This window comes from Theropithecus gelada, chromosome X, assembly GCF_003255815.1.
Source record: "Theropithecus gelada isolate Dixy chromosome X, Tgel_1.0, whole genome shotgun sequence".
Lineage (NCBI taxonomy): Eukaryota > Metazoa > Chordata > Mammalia > Primates > Cercopithecidae > Theropithecus > Theropithecus gelada.
The window spans coordinates 5,672,060-5,690,638 of NC_037689.1; the positions used below are offsets into that span (position 1 = coordinate 5,672,060).

At 39.3% G+C, this 18,579-nt stretch overlaps 1 pseudogene; it reads right to left on the bottom strand.

The window, feature by feature from the left end:
- Positions 1 to 461: 461 nt before the first annotated feature.
- On the bottom strand, positions 462 to 14,657 carry LOC112616282 (annotated as a pseudogene).
- Positions 14,658 to 18,579: the final 3,922 nt, after the last annotated feature.

Here is an 18,579-nt window from a genome sequence, read left to right on the forward strand (position 1 = left end):
TTTTTTTTTTGAGACGGAGTCTCGCTCTGTCGCCCAGGCTGGAGTGCAGTGGCCGGATCTCAGCTCACTGCAAGCTCCGCCTCCCGCGTTTACGCCATTCTCCTGCCTCAGCCTCCCGAGTAGCTGGGACTACAGGCGCCCACCACCTCGCCCGGCTAGTTTTTTGTATTTTTTTAGTAGAGACGGGGTTTCACCGGGTTAGCCAGGATGGTCTCGATCTCCTGACCTCGTGATCCGCCCGTCTCGGCCTCCCAAAGTGCTGGGATTACAGGCTTGAGCCACCGCACAGTAGTCTCTTAAGATCCTTTATATTTCTGTAAAATTGGTTTTTTTTCTTGCTATAAATTTTAAATTTTTTATTTTTGTTCTGGAAATTTTATATTTACTTAATCCTTATATGTAATAGAAACATAATCCATTGAGCCTTTGGATAAACAAAATTTTCAGCGTTTACTCATAATATATTCTTCAAATTATCCCACACAAAACTGCTTAGAAAGAATGTGTTAAAATATATTGATAATTAAAAAACAAGCACAACAACATAAAGAATCTTCCTCTATTTCAGGAGAAATGATTTACTGTGAAGCTATCCTTTTAACATCTTTGTTGTCAATTCTGGGTGAACCAAGATGGTCGCTTTCCGTCTCGTTCAATGATCCTCTTGCCCTGATCTTGTTCAGATGGTGTCTCTCCCGTGTACAGCACCATAGTCTCTATGGTGGGAGCCTTAAAAGGCCCCCCTTCTTGTTTCCCTATCTGTCGTCTGATTTCTGCAGTCTCCTTGTGCACTTTCTCATAGCAGTAGCCACAAAGGACATTTCTGTTTCAGGTGACCACATTCAGGACAAACATCTGTATTGTTCTTTTTTTTTATTTTCTTTTTGAGACAAAGTCTCGCTCTGTCGCCCAGGCTGGAGTGCAGTGGTGCGACCTCGGCTCACTGCAACCTCCGTGTCCCGGGTTCAAGCGATTCTTCTGCCTCAGCCTCCCGAGTATCTGGGACTACAGGCGCATGCCACCATGCCCAGCTAATTTTTTGTATTTTTAGTAGAGACGGGGTTTCACGATATTGGCCAGGCTGGTCTCGATCTCCTGACATCGTGATCTGCCCACCTCGGCCTTCCAAAGTGCTGGGATTACAGGTGTGAGCCTCCGTGCCCGCCTATACTGTTCTTAACTTTAATAAGCTTCTGAGGGTTTCTTCTCCTACACAAGTTAACTTCAATGGTGCGTCTGTTTTTGGGAGCTGCAATCCAAAAGATACTGTATCAAAGGCTGGAATTCTCATTACTTCCACTGGTATCATTTGCTGGCTCTGTAAATATGGCTGGGCCCTGTACTGCTAATGCTGGTCCCCACGGAGGACTGGGAAAGCCCGGCCGGCTCTGCGGAAGCTTCTGCAGTAGTCGCTCCCAGTAGTTTCGAAGCAGTCCCTGGGCCGCAGGCCACGGTGGAACTGAAACATTGGTTTTAACGTCCACTCTTTATTTCTGATTTTAGTTATTTGGGTCTTCTCTTTTTTTTTCTTAGTTAATCTGGCTAACAATTTGTCAATTTTGTTAATCTTCTCAAAGAAGCAACTCTTGATATTCTTGATTTTCTCGATTATTTTTCTATTTACTATTTCATTTTTCTCTGCTCCATTGTTTCCTTCGTTCTTCTAGCTTTGGGTTATTTTGTTTTTATTTTTCTAGAGCCTTACAGTGTAAAGTTAGATTGTTCATTTGAGATCTTTCTTTTTTTTAGTATAAGTGATTACAGCTATAAAGTTCCCTTTCCAGTGCAGTTGCCACATCCTACAAGTTTTGGTAAGTTGCATTTTCGTTTTCTTTTTCTTTTCTTTTCTTTTTTTTTTTTTTTTTTTTTTTTTTTTTTTTTTTTTTTTTTTTTTTGAGACGAAGTCTTGCTCTGTCGTCCAGGCTGGAGTGCAGTGGCGTGATCTCACTTCACTGCCACCTTCATCTCCCAGGTTCAAGCAATTCTCCTGCCTCAGCCTCCCAAGTAGCTGGGATTACAGGTGTGTGCCACCAAACCCGGCTAATTTTTGTATTCTTTGTAGAGATGGCGTTTCACCATGTTGGCCAGGCTGCTCTTGAACTCCTGACTTCAGGTGATCCGCCCACCTCAGCCTCCCAAAGTGCTGGGATTAAAGGCGAGAGCCACCGCACCCGGCCTGTATTTTCATTTTCATTAATCTCAAGATATTTCCTAATTTCCCTGGTGATTTCTTCTTTGATCCATTGGTTGTTTACAAGTGAGTTGTTCAATTTCCACGTTTGGTAATTTTCCAGTTTTCCTTCTGCTGCTGATTTCTGGTTTCATTCCACTGTGATTAGAAAAGACGCCGGGCGTGGTGGCTCATGTCTGTAATCCGAGCACTTTGAGTGGCTGAGGTGGGCAGATCACTTGAGCTCAGGAGTTTGAGACCAGCCTGGCCAACATGGTGAAACCTCACCTCTCCTGAAAATACAAAAATTAGCTGGGTGTGGTGGTGCGTGCTTGTACTCCTAGCTACTCAGGAGGCTGAGACAGGAGAATCACTTGAACCCGGGAGGTGGAGGTTGCAGTGAGCTGAGATCGCACCCCTGCACTCCAGCCTGGGGAACAGAGGGAGACCTTGTCTCAAAAAAAAAAAAAAAAAAAAAAGAAAAGAAAAAGAAAAAGATACTTTGTATGTTTTCAATATTTTTAGATTTATTGACTTGTTTTGTGGCTCAACATATGGTCTATCCTAGGGAATGTTCCATGTGTACTTGAGAAAGATGTGTGTTCTGCTATTGGTGGGTAAGTGTTCTGTTATATCTAATTGGCCTATAGTGTGTACAAGTCCTCTATTTTTTTATTGATCTTCCATATGGTTGTTTTTTCTATATGAATGTGTAGTCTTGGAGCCCCCTACTATTATTGTAGTTCTGTTTATTTCTCTGTTCAATTCTTTTTTCTTTCTTCTTTTCTTTTTTGAGACAGTATCACTCTGTCGCCCAAGCTGGAGTGCAATGGTGTGATCTCAGCTCACTGCAACCTCTGCCTCCTGGGTTCAAGCAATTCTCTTGCCTCAACCTCCCAAGTAGCTGGGATTACAGGTGCACACCACCATGCCCAGCTAATTTTTTGTATTTTCAGGAGAGATAGGGTTTCGCCATGTTGGCCAGGCCGGTCTTGAACTCCTGACCTCAGGTAATCCACCACCTCGGCCTTCCAAAGTGCTGGGATTATAGGCGTGAGCCGCCACGCCCGGCCTTCTCCGTTCAAGTCTGTCAGTGTTTATTTTTTGTATTCAGGAGATCTGATATTTAACGAATATGTTGATAATTGTTCTACTTCTTGGTGCACTGACCATTTTATCATTATTTAATGTCCTTCTTTGTCTCTTGTAACAGTTATTGCCTTAATGTCTATTTTGCCTTATATTTGGATAGCCATCTCTCTCTGCTCTCCTTTGGTTAGTCTTTGCATGAAATATCTTTCTAAAAAAATTCATTATAGTAAGAACACAACATGAGATCTACTTTCAACAAATTTTAAGTTTACAAAATTTACAATATTGTTAACTATAGGCATGACGTTATATAACATATCTCTACAACTTATTCATCTTGCATAACTGACACTTGATACCCATTGAATAGCAACTCCTCATTTCCCCTTTTTCCCAATCCCTGGCCACCACCATTCTATTATCTGGTTTTATGATTTTGATTATCTTAAATACCTCATCTAAGTAGAATCACACAGTATTTGTTCTATCACTGGCTTATTTTACTTAGCATAATGTCCTCAAAGTTCATTCATGTTGTCATATGTGGCAAGATTTACTCCATTTTTAACACTGAATAATATTCCATCATAAGTGCATACCACAGTTTATTCATTCATCGATTGATGGACATTTAGGTTGTTTCCATATCTTGGTTGTGAATAATGATGTGATGAACATAGGAGTGCAAATATCTCTCCAAGTTCCTTATTTCAATTCTTTTGAATAAATAGCCAGAGATGGACTTGCTGGATTATATGGTAGTTCTGTTTTCACCGTGAGTATGTTCGTTGTGGGCTTTTCATTATGACCTTTATTACGTTGAGGTATTTTTCTTCTATTCCTAGTTTGCTGAAAGATTTCATCATGAAAATGTATTAAATTTTCTTTTTAATTTTTAAAATTTTATTTTAGATCCAGAGGGTACATGCACTTGTTTGTTACATGGGTATTACATGAGTAATAGTGGGGGTTGGGCTTCTAGTGTACCCATCACCCAAATACTGGAACTTATATCTAATAGGTAATTTTTCAACCCTCACACCCTCGCAGCCTCCCCCTTTTTGAAGTCCTCAGAGTCTATTTTCTCGATCTTTATGTCCATGTGTACCCTTTGTTTAGCTCCCATTTAATAAATGAGAAATGCAATATTTGATTTTCTGTTTCTGTGTGAGTTCACTTAGGATAATCGCCTCCACTGCATCCATGTTGCTGCAAAGGAAATGATTTCATTGTTTTTTTATGATTGCATAGTATTCCATGGTGTATCTATATCACATTTTCTTTTTTTTAACATTTATTTATTTATCTTTGTATTTATGTTTTGAGATAGAGTTTCACCCGTTGCCCAGGCTGGAATGCAGTGGTGTGATCTTGGCTCACTGCAACCTCTGCCTCCTGGGTTCAAGTGATTCTCCTGCCTCAGTCTCCCAAGTAGCTGGAATTATAGGTGCTCGCCACTACGCCCAGCTAATTTTTGTATTTTTTAGTAGAGACAGGGTTTCACTATGTTGCCCAGGCTGGTCTTGAACTCCTGACCTCAGATGATCCACCCACCTCGGCCTCCCAAAGTGCTGGGATTACAGGCGTGAGCCACTGCGCCCAGCCCTTAACTTTTAAGTTCAAGGGTATGTGTGCAGGTTTGTTAGATAGGTAAACTTGTGTCACAGGTGTTTGTTGTACAGATTATTTCGTCACCCAGGTATTAAGGCTAGTACCCATTAGTTATTTTTCCTGGTCCTCTCCCTCCTCCCATCCTCCACCCTTCAATAGGCCGCAGTGTCTGTTGTTCCCCTCTATGTGTTCATGTGTTCTCATTTAACTCCAACTTGTAAATGAGAACATGCAGTGTTTGGTTTTTTGTTCCTGTATTAGTTTGCTAAGGATGATGGCCTCCAGCTCCATCCATGTTCCTGCAAGGAACATGATCTTGTTCTTTGTTATGGTTGCATAGTATTCCATGGTGTATATGTACCACGTTTTCTTTATCCAGTCTACTATCATTGATGGGCATTTAAGTTGATTCCATGTCTTTGCTGTTGTGAATAGTGCTGCAATGAACATACATGTGCATGTGTCTTTATGATAGAATGATTTATATTCTTTTGGAAATATACCCAGTAATGGGATTTCTGGGTTTTGTTTTGTTTTGTTTTTTGTTTGTTTGTTTGGTTTGTTTTTGAGACAGTCTTGCTCTGTCACCCAGCCTGGAGTGCAGTGGCATGATCTTGGTTCACTGCAACCTCTGACTCCTGGGTTCAAGCAATTCTCCAACCTCAGCCTCCCGAGTAGCTGGGACTATGCACCACCATGCCTGGTTAATTTTTGTATTTTTAGTAGAGACGGGGTTTCACCATGTTGGCCAGGCTGGTCTTGAACCCCTGACCTCGTGATCCTCCCACCTCGGCCTCCCAAAGTGCTGGGATTATAGGCGTGAGCCACTGCACCCGGCCAGTAGTTCTGTTTTTAGCTCTTTGAGGAATTGCCCCACTGCTTTCTACAATGGTTGAACTACTTTATACTCCCACCAACAGAATATAAGCATTTCTTTTTCTCTACAACCTTGCCAGCACCTGTTAATTTTTGACTTTTTAATAATAGCCATTCTGACTGGTGTGAGATGGTATCTCATTGTGGTTTTGATTTGCATTTCTCTAATGATCAACGATGCTAAACTTTTTTTTCATATGCTTATTGGCCACATGTATGACTTCTTTTGAGAAGCGTCTGTTCATGTCCTTTGCCCACTTTTTAATGGGGTTGTTCTTCTTCTAGTAAATTTGTTTAAGTTCCTTATAGATGCTAGATAGTAGACCTTTGTTGGATGCATAATTTGGGAACATTTTCTCCCATTCTGTTAGGTTGTCTGTTTACTCTGTTGATAGTTTCTTTTGCTGTGCAGAAGCTTTTTAGTTTAATTAGCTCCCATTTGTAAATTTTTGCTTTTGTTGCAATTACTGTTGGTATCTTTGTCATGAAATCTTTGCCCATTTCTATGTCCAGAATATGCCACATTTTCTTGATCTACTCCATTGTTGGTGCATGCTTAGGTTGGTTTCATGACTTTACTATTGTAAATAGTGCTGCAATAAACATACAAGTTCTGGTTGTCTTTCTAATATAATGATTTATTTTCTCTGGGGGGATACCCAGTAGGTGGGATTGCTGGCTCAAATGATAATTCTATTTTCAGTTCTTTGAGATATCTCCACACTGTTTTCTACAGAAGTTGAACTAATTTACATTCCCACCAGCAGTGTATGAGTGTTCCTTTTTCTCTACATCCATGCCAACATGTGTTGGTTTTTAACTTTTTAATAAAAGTCTTTCTGGCTTATGTAAGATGGTATCTCAGTGTGGTTTTAATTGGCAATTTTCTTAAATGCTTTTTGTGCATCTGTTGAGATAATTATGTGATTTTTTAGCTTTTATTCTACTAATGTGGTGTATCGCATTAATTGATTTTCATCGTTAAAACATCTTTGATACATTGGTGTTGTATGGGAAGTAAAATTTAGAAATCCTTACATCCCAGGGATAAATCCCACTTGGACATGGTGTATAATCCTTTTAATGTGCTGTCTGATTCAGTTTTGTAGTATTTTATTGAGGATTTTTACGTCTATATTCATCAGAGATATTGGCCTGTTGTTTTCTTTTATGGTAATGTCCGGCTTTGTATCAGGGTAATGCTGGTCCCATAAAATGGGTTTTAAGCATTCCCTCTTCTTCATTTTTTGGAAGAGTTTGAGAAGAATTGGCATTAATTCTTCTTTAATTTTTATTAGGATTCACCAGTGAAGCCATCTAGTTCTGGGCTTTTCTTTCTTGGGAGGCTTTTTTATTACTGACTGAAAGTCCTTACTAACTATGGTTCTGCTCAGATTTTCTATTTCTTCATGCTTTAGTCTTAGTAGGTTGTACATTTGTAGGAATTTATCCATTAAATTTATCCATTAAATAAACTCTTCTTCTAGTTTATCCAGTTTTCCGGCATATAATTGTTCACAGTAGTCTCTTATGATCCTTTTTATTTCTGTTGTGTTTATTTTATTTCTGTTGTAATATCTCTTTTTTCATTTATGATTTTATTTATTTGAGTCTTCAATCATTTTTAGTCAATTTTGCTTATCTTTAAAAAAATTTTTAGTTTTGTTGATTTTTTCTGTTGATTTTCTATTTTCCAGTTTGTTTATTTCTGCTCCAATTATTGTTATTTCTTTCCTTTTCCTAACTTTGGGCATAGTTTGTTCTTTTTTTTCCTAGCTCCTTGAATTGAAAGACAGGTTGTTTACTTGAGATATTTTTTCTTTTCTAATGTAAGCATTTCTTCCTATAAGCTTCTGTCTCAGTACTGCTTTTGCTACATTCCATTAGTTTGGATATGTTTTGTTCTCATTTTCATTTGACTTGTGGTACCTTCTCATTTTCTTTTTGATTTCTTTGACCTAATGGCTTTTCCAAAAGAGTGTTGTTTAATTTCCACATATTTGAAAATGTTCAGTGTTCCTTCTGCTATTGATTTCTAGTTTTATTTCACTATTATCAGAAAACTCATCTGGTATGATTTCAATCTTAAATTTGCTAAGAAATGTTTTTGGGCCGGGCGCGGTGGCTCACGCCTGTAATCCCAGCACTTTGGGAGGCCGAGGCGGGCGGATCACGAGGTCGGGAGATCGAGACCATCCTGGCTAACACGGTGAAACCCCGTCTCTACTAAAAATACGAAAAATTAGCCGGGCGTGGTGGCGGGCACCTGTAGTCCCAGCTACTCGGAGGCTGAGGCAGGAGAATGGCGTGAACCCGGGAGGCGGAGCTTGCAGTGAGCCGAGATCGCGCCACTGCATTCCAGCCTGGGCGACAAAGCGAGACTCCGTCTCAAAAAAAAAAAAAAAAAAAGAAATGTTTTTGACCTAACATGTGGTCTATCTTCGAGATTCTTCCATGTGCACTTAAAAAAATGTGTATTCTACTGTTGTTGGGTGGAATATTCTGTATGTGTCTCTTAGGTCCATTTGGTCTATGGTGTTATTTAAGTCCTCTCTTTCCCTATTGATCTTCTATCTGGGTGTTTTATACATTATTGAAAGTGGGATATTGAAGTGTCCTACTATTATTGTATTGCTGTCTGTTTCTTCCTGTCAATGTTTGCTGTATGAAATTAAGTGAACTGATGTTGGGTGCATATGTATTTGTAACGATGATATCTTTCTGGAAGATTAGTCTTTTTATCATTATATAATGTTCTTCTTTGTCACTTGTGACAATTTTTGACTTAAATTATTATTTGTCTGATATGAGTATTGCCACCCCTTCTTTCTTTTGTTTACCATTTGCATGAGATTTTTTTCCATGCCATTACTGTCAGCCTCTGTGTGTCCTTAAATCTAAAGCGAGTTTCTTTTAGACAGCATGTAGTTTGCTCTTTTCTTTTTTAATATGTTCAGTTACTGTATGTCTCTTCACTGGGGAGTTTAATTCATTTGCATTTAAGGTAATTATTGATAAAGAAGAATTTACAATTGCCACTTCGTTAATTGTTTTGTGTTAGTCCCATAGTTCTTTTGTCTGTCTTTTCTTCTCTTGTTGTATTCCTTTTTGTTTGTTTTATTTTTTGTATTGATATGATTTGATTCCTTTCTCTTTCTCTTTTGTGTTTCCTGTACAGGTATTTTTGTGGTTGTCATTACCTTGGAATTTATATTAAAAATTTTATAACAGCCTATTTTAAGCTGATAACAACTTTAATTCAACTGCATACATATATGCTACATCGTAACTTTTCCACCCCATACATTTTATTGTCTTATTGTCAAGATTTTCACCTATTCACATTGTGTACATTTAAACATATTTTTAGTTATTATTTTTAATATTTTAATCTTTCAACTCATACTGGAATTAAAAGTGGTTAAGCCACCATCATTACAGTAATATAATTTTCTGTATTTGTCTATATATTTACCTTTATCAATGAGTTTCATACTTTCTTATGCTATCATGTTTATGTTTAGCATCCTTTTGTTTCAACTTGAATAACTCTCTTTAGCATTTCTTGTAAGGAAGATCTGGTACTGATGAAATTTCTCAGCTTTTATTTGTGTGAGAAAGTCTTTATTTCTCCTTCGTTTTTGAAGGATTATATTGCAAGATGTAGTATTCTTGGTTGGAAGATTTTTTGGGTTTTTTTCCAACACTTTGTGTATATTATCTCATTCCTTTCTGGGCTACATAATTTCCTTTTTATTTAAACTTTTAAATTATTAATTGAAAAATTAGAACTGTATATATTTATGAGGTACAATATTATGTTATAATATATGTATACAGTGTGAAGTAATTAGATCAAGTGAATTGACGTATCCATCACCTCAAATACTTATCAATTTTTGTAGTGAGAAAATTTGAAATTTGCTCTCTTAGCAATTTTGAAATATGCAATACATTATTATTATTAACTATACTCACCATGCTGTGCAATAGATCTCAAAAAAATTTATTCCTCCTGTCTAACTGAAATTTTGTATCTGTTGACCAACATCTCTCAATTCCTCTTAACCCCTGGCCCCTGGTAACCACTATGCTGTTCTCTGCTTCTATAAGTTTGATTAACAGGTATATTAAGCTTGATTAACAGGCATATTAAGTTTTAGATTCCAAATATAAGTGAGCTCATGCAGTACTTGACTTTCTGTACCTAGCATATTTTATGTAGCATAATATCCTCCAGGTTCATCTTTTTTGTTGCAAATGGCAGGATTTCCTTCTTTTGAAATACTAAATAGTATTTCATTGTGAATGTATACATTTTCTTAATCCATTCATTTGTTGATGGACATTTAGGGTGATTCCATATCTTGGCTATTGTGAATAATGTTGCAATAAATATGGAAGTGCAGGTATCTCTTTGACATACTGATTTCAAATCCTTTGGCTGTATATCCAGTAATGGGATTTCTAGATCATATGGTAGTTATATTTTTAGTTTGTAGAACGTCCACACAATTTTCCGTGATGACTCTACTAATTTACACTCCCACCAACAGCATACAAGGGTTGCCCTTTCTCTGCATCCTTGTCAACACTTGTTATTTTTTGTCTTTTTGATACTAGCCTTCCTGACAGGTGTGAGGTGATGCCTCATTCTGGTTTTAATTAACATTTACATAATGATTAATGATTTTGTTCATTTTTTCACATGTCTGTTGGCCATTTGTATGCACACACATCTCTCAAGAACACATAATGATTTTCAGCGACAGTCTAGTCCAAATCTGTTTGGGATAAAAAATAAATTAACTCAGTGGAAGCATAATATTGTTACAGTACACCCAGATTTTGTCACTACACAGAACATTTAACTTTTTTTTTTTTTTTGAGACGGAGTTTTGCTCTTGTTGCCCAGACTGGAGTGCAGTGGCATCATCTTGGCTCACTACAACCTGCACCTCCCAGGTTCAAGCGATTCTCCTGCCTCAGCCTCCCGAGTAGCTGGGATTACAGGCATGCACCACCGCGCCCAGCTAATTTTGTATTTTTAGTAGAAACGGAGTTTCTCCATTTGGTCAGGCTGGTCTTGAACTCCCAACCTCAGATGGGAGTTCCTTGGCCTCCCAAAGTGCTGGGATTACAGGCGTGAGCCACCACGCTCGGTCCAAAACATTTAACATTTTAATCATAGTAGGTAATATTTTCTGAGTGTTTACTCTGTATTGGGCACTAGAATTATCTTCATTTCATAATAAAAGGAAAGTAAGGCTTCCAGGTGTCATTCACTCAGGGTCACAAAGCTAATAAATGGAATAGGAAATGGCACCAGGACTGTCTAACCACAGTCAACCCACATAACTACATCACAGAGCTGTCCTGGTTTCCACCAGTCACATTTAGATTAATAGTGATAGCACAACTTTCTCTAAGATCAGTGGGGGTACCTGAGAGACCTTAGTTTAAGTAAAAAGACTATTCTGGTAAGTTTGCTTCCACGGTGAATTGACATCATTTCCTCTGAAGACAGAAGACTTCTACCAGCTTTTATTAAAAAAATTTTTTTTTCATAAAACCATAACACTTAATTTTTTTTTTTTTTTGAGACAGAGTCTCGCTCTATCGCCCAGGCAGGAGTGCAGTGGTGCAATCTTGGCTCACTGCAATCTCCGCCTCCCAGGTTCAAGTGATTCTCCTGCCTCAGCCTCCTGAGTAGCTGGGATTATAGGTGTGTGCTACTATGCCCAGCTAATTTTTGTATTTTTAGTAGAGACGGGGTTTCACCATGTTGGTCGAGCTGGTCTCGACTCCTGACCTCGTGATCCATCACCCTTGACCTCCCAAAGTGCTGGGATTACAGGTGTGAGCCACCCTGCCCAGCCAACACTTAAATTTTAGTTTTTATCAAAGTAATATATGCGCATCATTAAAAGAAATAAAATGCTACTAACGGGCACATAATAAAACCTAGCAATATCCTGTAGCACTTCTTCCCATTGCATGTCCTGCAGGAAACGACTTCCAACACTTTTAGCTGTTTCTTCAGAATTTACCATTCCCAAATCCCTTCTCCGTTCCACCTCCAATTCAGAGGCTAAACAACCAGCTGTTTGCTTTCTTAGCTTCCTTTGTAGCTAAGGATGGCTGTATTATCCAGCTGTAGCCAATGAGATGTTTGCTGGGGGCCTTTTACTTCCTGAACAAAGACACTTACACAGCTAATGCCATCCCCTTCCTTATTTCTGCTTTGAATATAGTCGTGCTGTCTGGAGCTGTAACAACCATCTTGTGACCATGTAGGGATTAGCATGAGGATGAAGACAACATGTTAAGGAAGAAAGTCAGAAAGAGCCTGATTTCTTGATAACATCATTGAGCAGCTGAACCCATGCCACCCTTCCTGTTAACTGAAAAATAAATAAATAAATAAATAGAGCCATATGTGTTTAAGACACTGTCAGTTGGGTGTTTTTTGTTTGTTTGTTTGTTTGTTTTTACTTATGGCTGAAAGGAGTTTTAAGTGATGGACCACCATGATTCTTCATAATATTATTCATAATACACTTATATTACTATTTTTATAACTTAGCAATTTGAGACATTATCTTTTGACATCTCCTTATGGTACAAGAGGATTTATCTCTTTTTTTATCCCCTATTTTCCCTCCATTTACTCTTTTACTAGGTTTATATTCCAATTCCTAGTAAATCAGTAGTCACTACAAAGTCAAGACATGTGGTGTAATTACCTTTAAATTTTTGTTAATGTTTCTGGTTTTAATAATTGCTTGATTTTTTTCCACTTGAATGTGCCTAGCCTTTGTTTTTCACATTTGCTTCATCAGTTCATTTATAAACCTATGAGCATATTTTTTCATAAATGTGCAAACATATCAGCCCATTGATTTAAGAAGAACACAATAAAATGCTGACTTGGAGCTCTGTGTAAGGGGAAGGTGCTTGTCAAGTCTACTATTGGACTTCTCTTTAAGGTGACTGGATGGAGACTTGCACAATCTGCCAGAGGACCACTAAATACAGAATGTGGAGGTCATTGCTCTGGGACTGTTTGATTTCTTTGGTGAACTCTCTGATATTTTGCTGGAGCGTAGATACTTGGCTCTTGTGATTTCTACCCATGAAGTAAGGGGAAGGTGGAGGGAGATCAACTGTTCCAATTCACACTTTCAATTATCCTCTGGTTGAGCCTTTATGTCTTGCTCCCACCATCAGGATACCTTTACTGCGCCTCTCCAGGATTTGGCAGGGTAGATGAGCTCTCTCCCGGTGATCTCTTCCCACATGTGGACTCTGCTCATTCCTTCCCCTGCCCTGCTTTCTCCGTTACCACCCCTCCCACCCCTTTCTGCCTGCCAGAAAGTTATTGAAATCTCTTCACCACTGATGGGAACTCCTCCAGCTTTCTTTGGAGTTGTGAGTTTATACATTTGATTCCTTTACTCTTAATTTTTAGGATCTTGAGAGTTAGAGGAGATAAATGCATTCAATCTTCTTGAATGGAAACCCAAATCTGCCACAGGCTATTTGCATATGTCAGGTCTGTAGAGCAACATCTGTAAACCACTGACAATGGAAACAGCATGTGTTTGGGAATCTTATGGATTTGAGTTTGAATTCTTACTCTCTGACCTCTTTACTCAACTCACTTGTATCCATGGACCTTAATGTTCTCCTTTGTAAAGTGAGAATAATAATGTCTAATAATAATGTCTACTTGCTGGAGTTCTGGGAAGATTTCTGCAGATACTACATATAAAGCATTCAACAAAGGACATGGTAGATGTAGGTTTCGAAAAAACAGAAGTGATCATTTTTTAATGGAAGCAAGTGATTGGAAAGATTTAAATCAAGTTTTGTGAGGGGTGGGGGGTTTGGATGCCAGGATTTTACTATTCTTGACATTGAGGAGCCTTGGCAGACTTCTGAGCTAGAGAATGACTTGGTCCCAAATAATTTTTTGGATTTTCCCTCATCTGGTCTAAGGAGGAAGCAAGAAGCCCTTGGCCCAGCAGCTCTTGGGTTAAAGTCTTCATCTGCATCTGAGTGATTTGTAAGTGTTGTCATAGCAACCAGTTTGGCAATTGAGCCAGTGCTGCAAGCTCCTGACAGTCTGGAGTGGAGGGCAGTGAAAAAAGATGGAAGATTCAGAACTGGAGTTATCTGTAACTAGCATCTCACTTTTTTTATTTATCTGAAGCTTCCAGGTTAAGATGAGGGTGAGAGTCCTTCAGGGAACGTTATTGGATGTTAGAGACTCTCCTGTCCAATCAGGAGATTAGAGATATTTCTGATGTGAAAATAAGCTCTGAGAGGTCCAGCAGCTGACTCAAGGGCACAACAAAGTAGGAATGGAGACAGGACTAGACTTTTAAAAAAGGACTTAGGGTCACGGAACTGAAGCAAAATAAACCGGGAGGGGACCTTTGGAAATGTTTCGTCCACCTCCCCACCAACACACACACATGCCTTTTTGTGTTGTTCATATGAAGAACCCGGACCCAGAGTGGTTCAGAACAGACTCAGCTTCACACAGCAACTCTGGTGGTGACTTGGGATCAAAACCCAGAGGACTCGGGCCTCACAGACCTGGGTATTTCCTGAGGAAGTGGCAGTCTAGGAGTCATGGTCCAGAGAAGCCCCTCTCTGCTGACTGCCAAGACAGGGCCTCCCAGGGTAACATTGATTTGACTGCCTTGGCTTCTGACTGCGTTGGTCTTTGAGCTCCTCAAATCCAACATGCAAGTGTCCAGGTCACATTTCCCCTCACCCATGCACTCCTTTGTCTGCATGTATGTGTGTCCTCCTGCCTGTGGCATTGCTGTTGCCCAAATGGCAGCCCAGCCCCACCCCACGCCGGACCAAGCACACCTCTCACATGCTTCCCATCCATATTGCCTACAGGGCTAGACATTTCTTGAACATTGTCTTATATAATTCATTCCTCACAATTATCATTCTCCATCTCCCAGTTTAGCAGGTGGAAACCTAAAGGACCAGAGAAAGATAGTGACTGGCCCAAAGTCACACAGTGAGTCTTAGCCCGAATCCCTCCTCCTCCTAATGATCCTCCTCATTTTATATGTTTCTGCCCATTCTATCCCACACTGATTTCTCAGTGCTCAGAGTTCCTCTGGCACTTATTTTTGTCTTAATCACCCCCTTAAACTTGTGCAATTTCCTCTGTGTTCTCTGCCTTATGTGCAGCCTAAAATCCTCCTGTTTCCTCATAGCAAATCCACCAAGTCTAGTTGACCTTCTCTGTTCTGCCTTTCAAATCCACCTTCTTTCCTCATCCTCTGCCACTATCCTGTTTCAGTCTCAAAACCCCTCAAATGAACAACCTCAAGTCCACTCTCTAGCCCCCTGCTTCCAGAGTGGCCATTCACTGCATGAATTCAGGTGCATAAATGGTTGGGTGATGAATGAAATTTGGATTCAGCTCTGTGATTGTGCATTGTTGCTTAAGAGAGCCTGCTTGACATCACTTGTTGCCTGCTAGTTTTCCCTCTGCTCCAGGATGTGAATTCTCTAGGAGGGGGTTTGGGTCAGTTAATTCAGAGTAATGTGACCCAGCAGTCCAAGTTAGATCTAGTTAGATCTTGAGCAATGAGGTGTGGTGGAAGAAAAGGCATACAGGATGGAAATTGAGAGGGCTTATGAAGTAGGTGCTATTGTTTCCTCCCGCCCTTATAGGTAAGGAAACTGAGGCCCAGGGAGACAGTTCTAAGAGGAAAGTTTATAACAGTGAACCATACATGAAGAAAAAAGAAACATCTCAAATAAACAACCTAACCTTACACCACAAGGAACTAGAAGAGCAAACTAATTCCAAGGTTAGCATAAGGAAGGAAATAACAAAGATCAGGGGATAAAGGAAATAGAGCCTAGAAAAGCAATCGAAAAAAATCAATACAACTAAGAATTAGTTTTTTGAAAATACAAATAAAATCAAATCTTTAGCTAGACGAAGAAAAAACAAAGGAGACTGGGTGTGGTGGATCACGCCTATAATCCCAGCAATTTGGAAGGTGGAGGTGGGCAGATCACCTGAGGTCAGGAGTTCGAGACCAGCCTAACCAACATGGTGAAACCCCATCTCTACTAAAAATACAAAATTTGCTGGGCATGGTGGTGCATGCTTGTAGTCCCAGCTACTTGGGAGGCTGAGGCAGGAGAATCACTTGAACTGGGCAGGTGGAGGTTGTGGTGAGCCAAGGTCGCGCCATTGTACTCCAGCCTGAGAAACAAGAGTGAAACTCCGTCTCAAAAAAAAAAAAGAAAAAGAAAAAGAAAAAAAAGCAGAAAGAATATACATATAAAATCAGAAATGAAAGAGGAAACATTACAACTGATACCAAAGAAATATAATGGATCATAAGAGACTTCTGTGCACAATTATATGCCAACAATTTGGATAACCTAGAAGAAATTGATAAATTTCTACAAACATACAACCTATTAAAACTGGGCTGTGAAAAAGTAGAAAATCTGAACAGACCAATAACAAGTAAGGCAATTGAATCAGTAATCAAAAATCTCCCAAAGAAGAAAAACCCCGGATCTGATTGCTTCACTGGTGAATTCTACCAAACATTTAAAGAACAATTAATACCAATTCTTCTCAAACTCTTCCAAAAAATGGAGGAGGAGGAAACACTTCCTAACCCTTTAACAAGACTAGCATTATCCTGGTACCAAAACCAGACAAAGACACCTTAAGAAAAGAAAACTGACCGGGCACAGTGGCTCACACCTGTAATCTCAGCACTTTGGGAGGCCGAGGCAGGTGAATCACCAGAAGTCAGGAGTTTGAGACCAGCCTGGCCAACATGGTGAAACCCCGTCTCTACTAAAAATACAAAAATTAGCCGGGCATGGTGGTGTGCCTGTAATCCCAACACTATGGGAGGCTGAGGCGGGCAGATTACAGGTCAGGAGATAGAGACCATCCTGGCCAACATGGCGAAATCTCGTCTCTACTAAAAAATACAAAAATTAGCTGAGCGTGGTGGTGGGTGCCTATAGTCCCAGCTATTCTGGAGGCTGAGGCAGGAAAATCACTTGAACCCAGGAGGCAGAGGTTGCAGTGAGCCGAGATCGTGCCACTGCACTCCAGCCTGGCAACAGAGTGAGACTCCAAAAAAAAAAAAAAAAAAAGGACAAATACTGCATGGTCTGATTTATATGTGTAATCCAAAAAAGATGAACTTGTAGAAAAAGAGTGCAGAAGTATAGTACCAGGGACCAGGGACCAGGAGCTAAGGGAACCAGGGAGATGTTGGTGAAAGGATGTAAACTTTCAGTTAAAGATGAATAAGTTCTGGGGACCTAATGCACACAACCTGATGACTACAGTTAATAATGATGTATCATATACTTGAAATTTTCTAGGAGAGTAAATGTTAAGTATTTTTTACCACAAAAAATAACTATGTGAGGTCATAGATATGTTATTAGCTTGATCATGATAATCGTTTCACTTTGTATATGTTCATCAAAACATCACATTGTGCATCTTTATATATATAATAAAAATTAATAAATGGATGAATGAATGAATTGACTTAAAATTTTAAGAAAAAGAAAATTTAGGGCCAGGTGCAGTGGCCCACTCCTGTAATCCCAGCAATTTGGGAGGCCAAGGCGGGCGGGTCACTTGAGGTCAGGAGTTCAAGACCAGCCTGACCAACACGGAGAAACCCCGTCTCTACCAAAAATACAAAATTAGCCAGGCATGGTGGTGCATGCCTGTAATCCCAGTTACTTGGGAGGCTAAGGCAGGAAAATTGCTTGAACCCAGGAGGTGGAGGACGCAGTGAGCTGTGATTGCACCACTGCATTCCAGCCTGGATGATAGAATGAGACTCTGTCTCGAAAAAGAAAGAAAGAAAAAGAAAAAGAAAATTTGGGGAAAATCACATCCTATCTACCACCCAAACATGACCAGTGTTAGCACCTTGGTGTATTTAGTCTGTATTCTAGACCTTAACAAATAAACAGAACATAGTTGGGATCAGTCTGTACAGTCAATGTTATGCTGCAATTTGCATGTAAACATTTTCCCATTAGAATTCTTTATAAACATTATTTAAATGACTTCAAAAATACGTCACTGAATAGATATACTTATGGAATTCCTTCCTGTGTGGGTTTTGGCATTTCTTTCTTTCTTTCTTTCTTTTTTTTAAATTTGTTTGCCCATGTTTTAGGTTTGATTTTCTGTGTCTTATTTTGGAGGTAATGTAAAGGATTGTTGTTTGAAAGAGGTTAGGAAAAATAAGTAGGCTTTTTGGAAACAGTAGTATTTGAGGGGAACTTTGGAGTGTGTAATACATGCACAGGATAAACCCTTCAGACAACATAGGAAAGGATACAGTGAAAATTAAGTTTCTTTTTCACTGCTCACCCTCAGGTCCCCAGTTCTCCACTGGGGATCACCACTGTTACCACTTTGTATGGCCTTTGTGTGGCTACTCTAAGCCCATACAAGTATGTGTGTGTGTTTTCTTTTATATATGTATTTTGAAAATTTCAGGCTTACTCAAAATTTCTAAGAAAAGCACAAGGAACTCCTGTGTACACTTCACTCAGATTCCCTAAATGTTAACATTTTCTCACATTTGCTTTATCCTACTCCATTTATCCCTCTCTCTCATATATGTGTCTGTGTTTGTATGTTTACTTCTTTTTTCCCCTCAACAAGCTGAAAATCAGTTGCAGACATTAGTACCCCATTACCCTTAAATACTTCTGGGTGTATTTTCTAAATCAAGGGATTATCTTATGTAAACAGAGTAAATATCAAAATCAGA